We start from the raw sequence: 4,712 nt of genomic DNA on the forward strand, positions 1-4,712 counted from the left end.
ATTCAGAGAAAGAACTAGAAAGAATAGAGTTTGAATGAAGATTGAAGCAAACTACCTGCTCTCTTTCTTTTTCTTGTTTGGTTTTGTTTCCTCTTTCCCATTGTTCATTCCATCCATTACAATCCTTCTTTATAACCCAACTAATGTCTAATGTGGAAATATTTGCAGATCCTATACTGGATTGCAAGCCTCCATGGGGGGGGGGGGGGGAGGGAGGAGAGGGAGAGGGAGAAAATTTAAAATTCAAGTGATTGTGAAACTGAATCTTGTAAACTAAAAGTGAACAAACAAATTAATAAAAACCAAAAAATAAAAATAAAAACCTCAAAAATATGCTGTGTTAACATAAAAATTTTATCTTGTTTTTACCAATAATTTTTTATATTACTTTTATTTCCAAATATAGCTATTCCTTACCCCTCACCCTCATCAATCCATCCGTGTTATCAAAGATTAAAAAAAGATAGAAAAAAAAAGAAGTTAAATCTTACCAAATTCATCAACTATTTCTTTCAGTATATACAATATTCCACACCCATAGTCCTCCACAACTATAAAGAAGGGGGAGGGGTACATTTTTTTCATCTCTTGATCTTCATAATTATGCAGTGTCCAGGGTTTTTCTGTTGTTGTTTTTGCTCTTTCAGTTTGCATTGTTGTCATCAGTGTGTATATTGCTTTTAATTCTGTTTACTCTGCATCAGTTCATAAATCTTCCTGTGCTTCTCTGAATTACTCATCTTTTTTTATGAAATAGTAATATCCCATTACATTAGTGTACTAGTTTATTTAACCACTCTTTAATTAATAGACACCAGCTTTGTTTCCAGTTCTTTGCTACTATAAAAAAGTATTTCTATTAATATTTTGATGTAGTTGGGATCTTTATTTCTGACTTTGTACTCCTTGCATTGTATGCCTTGAAGTAGGATCTCTGGGTCAAATATTATGGACAATCACTCTTTTAGGGAAATTTCAAATTGACTTCACAAATTGTTGAACCAGGACATGTATTTTACCCCCATTTAATAATCAGGAAACTGAGGTTCGGAAAGATTAAAGTGATTGTAGAACCAAAAGAGAGTCCGGAAATGCAAGGATATCATTCTACTGGATTTCTTAGCAGGTTGGCACTGGATTCCTTGCTGAAAACATACTGACCCCAATGTGGTAGAAGGAACTTTTATTAATAGACAAGAAAACCAACATTTATTAAATATTACATGGTAAGTAGTGGTCCAGTGACTCACACTGTCCCACAATGAACATATTCCATGTTGCCATAATCCTTGAATGCAGAATTATTTCATGGTGGGGGTGGGCCATGTCTTGTGCTTTTCCTCATTAGCAGAAACCATGGCTGATTCTGTGTAGTCACTGTGTCTTCCTATATGAGTGAAACTGTCAGTTTTCTTGTCTGGTAATTTCTCCCAACCACCCAGTAATCTCTACAATTCTCCCTCAGACATCCTGGGTATTAACAAAGGCAACTTAAGTGTTCTCCCTCATGATCCAGCTCATTGATTACAGTTCTGGGCAGTGTGAACATCCCTTGAAATAAAATGACACATGAGGATTCCCCTCTCCCCCCCTTCTCTTTAACTTCAAGGATATTCCACCACATCACCCTTCAAACCCACAAAAAGAAAAGGGTGGAGTTGGTAATTCCTCATGGAAGGATTAAACATTTCTCTTCTAGAGCTTCATTTTTTATTTACTGTAGAGAGGCCAAAGCGACTGACTTTTATTTAGTGAGACTGACAGAAACTGCACCCCAAACCTGGTGCCTTGAAGTCTATAGTCTTATAGGCTTGGGCTAACCATACAAACCCTGGTTGTTTTGTATCTTCCCAGCTTCATAAGAAAGGAAAGTAACATGAGATCTGTTCTAGAGGGTAGGTTTTTCTTCTTACAGTGGGAGTTTGGGGAGGCTGTCTACCTAGGGGCATAATAATGAGCTATCTATATATTTCCTAACTAAATTTCCACAGACAGAGTTACTTGGGGCCTTTTAAGATCTGCTTCATCAAATGAGAATCTAATGTAGTGACCACTAGGGTTACTAATAGTTGACATGTAGGTATATAATGCCTTAAGGTTTATAGCTAAAGTCCTTACAATTCATTCTCTCATTTTTTCTTTCTTTTTTTTAAATTTTCTGGGTAGTTAGTTTCAGTAGTTGGAACATCATAATAATTAGTATTTATATGGTGCCCTAAGGCAGGCAAAGTGCTTTACATATATTATCTCATTTGATGGTCACAATAGCCTTGTGAGATAGTTGCTGTCATTATCTCCATTTTACAGATGAGGAAACAGACTGAGAGAGGTTAAATAACTGACCCAGGATCACATAATTATTGTGTCTGAGGCAGAATTGTAATTCAAGTCCTCTTGATTCCAGGTCCTGGTTCTCTATTCACTGTGCCACCTCCCTAACTCGAAGGAGATGGATCACAGAAATATCAAGCACAACATCTAGTAGTTTTCCCTTTGAACACCAAGGAAGCAAAACGACCACTTACGCACATTGTTCACCATCTCCCCACCCTTTACTTTATACTTATACAAAGGTGCCATTGAACAACCAAATGTCTATTTCACTGTAACCCTAATATAAAGCGACCAGTTGACAGCATTTTGCAGCATTCCACACACTATTTACTGCATGCATTATTTCATTAGATTGTGACAATGACCTTATGAGATAGTGGCAGGAGCAGGGGATTTTAAACTTGACTGGACCTTAGAAATCATCTTAAAATTAAGTAATGATCGGGGTGGCTAGGTGGCGCAGTGAGTAAAGCGCTGGCCCTGGAGTCTGGAGGACCCGAGTTCACTTCTGACCTCAGACACTTAACACACACACACACACACACACACAAACTAGCCATGTAACTTTGGGCAAGTTACTTAACCCCAATTGCCCTCCAAAAGGCAAAAAAAAAAAAAATTAAGCAATGATTGGAGAAGCACCTGTCAGGTGTGTTTTCATTGCGATGCTTTGGGGGCTTATGGGTTGAACTCAGTAAAATCTCTGATATAGTCCGATTTTCTCATTTAACAGATGAGACTAATGAGGTAAAGAGTCTTGTCTGAGATCACATGGGTAGTAAGGAGAAGAGCTAACATTAGTATGGAAGCCGTATGGTTCCAAATCTACATCTCTTCCCACTATACCATGCTTAGCCTTTAATTAGGATCAATTAGACAGTGTATAATCTCCTGACAATAAGTTTGGGCCAAATGTCCCCCCTTTTTCATTCATAATCAGATAACCCTGCCATGTAAAGTATAGCTCTTAATGTTTATTAATTGATTGATTTGATTATCCCTCCCCATTTAGCAGATGAAGAAACATGCTCAGAGAGGAAAGTTAAGCTTCCCATGGCTACACAGCTAGTAAGTTTACTATCTGTGGGACCTTGGGCAAGTAATTTAACTTCCTTGGGTCTGTATTTACTCATCTGTAAAATATGAGGTTTGATTTCCTATGTGTGATCCCTTCCAGCTCTAGGATCCTATGATCCAATAAGAGTCAGACACAAGACTAAGAAGTTCAGATCTCCTGATTCTAAGTCTAGTGCTCTTCTTAGGTACTGAAATATATATGTGTGTATGTATGCTAAGTATGTGTGCATTTAGAACATGTGAGTTATTTTAAAAACCAATAAGCGGAAATATTTATTTAATTAAGAATTTATATTTAACACAAAAGCTTCTGGTATGCACATAGATGTATGTATACATGATTGAATTTCTAGTTATGGTTTGTTGGACAGAAGTAAATTGCCATGAGGCCTGGCTTCTCCTAGCAGGCTCCTAGGGCAAGTGTACTTGGAAAGAAGTTTTGATATCATTTCCATGAATTTGGGCAGTATTTATCACTGTTGATCTTAGGTAATTTGCTTGTATCAATCCAGGACATGATGTAAGCCATCAAGTCAACAGCATTTCTTCAGTACCTACTATGTGCCAGGCACTGTACTAACTGAAAGACATCTAGGTATTGTTGAACCCTGGACAATTAGGAAGTAACCTATCGTCAAAGGGATTCCCAGTTAGTGTTATCACTGAGCAATGTGCCTACTGAGTTACACAGCCCACAAATGCCTCTGGAAACAGCTTCTGGTTTGTCTAGGCACATTTAAAGACAAACAGATCCCCAGGGAAAATTGTCAAGTGGGCAAAGTTTGTTGATGTCCTTAGCCTCTCATTTATGAGCACCTTTCCCACCTTTCTGGTTCCACTGGCTCTTGTTCTCTAACAGAGTCTCCTCTTTTAATTAAAAAATAAAAACAGGAAAAAGTTCCGTTAGTCATAAACACTTGTTGCCTGATTGATCACACTTCAGTTTGAATGAATTTCAGTCCTCAGTTTTATTGGCATACCTGAGCTTCTTTTTCTAAATGAAGAGAGAAAATAATTTCAGGTAGCAGATGGATATATTCAGCATATAGGACCTTTGAAATCACTTGTGATTACTACTATAATTCAGTTTAATGTAAGCAACCTTAATATTGTAATATAGTGCCATCAAAGGTGTTTGGCTCTCTCTGTCTCTGTCTCTTTCTCTCTATCTCTTTCTCTGTCTCTGTCTTTCTGTCTCTCTGTGTCTCTATCTCTCTGTCTCTGTCTCTCTGTCTCTGTCTCTCTGTCTCTTTCTCTCTATCTCTTTCTCTGTCTCTGTCTTTCTGTCTCTCTGTCTCTCT

This window comes from Petaurus breviceps, unplaced genomic scaffold, assembly GCF_028583685.1.
Source record: "Petaurus breviceps papuanus isolate PSGF00001 unplaced genomic scaffold, PetGlider_PUasm1.0 174, whole genome shotgun sequence".
Taxonomy (NCBI): Eukaryota; Metazoa; Chordata; class Mammalia; order Diprotodontia; family Petauridae; genus Petaurus; species Petaurus breviceps.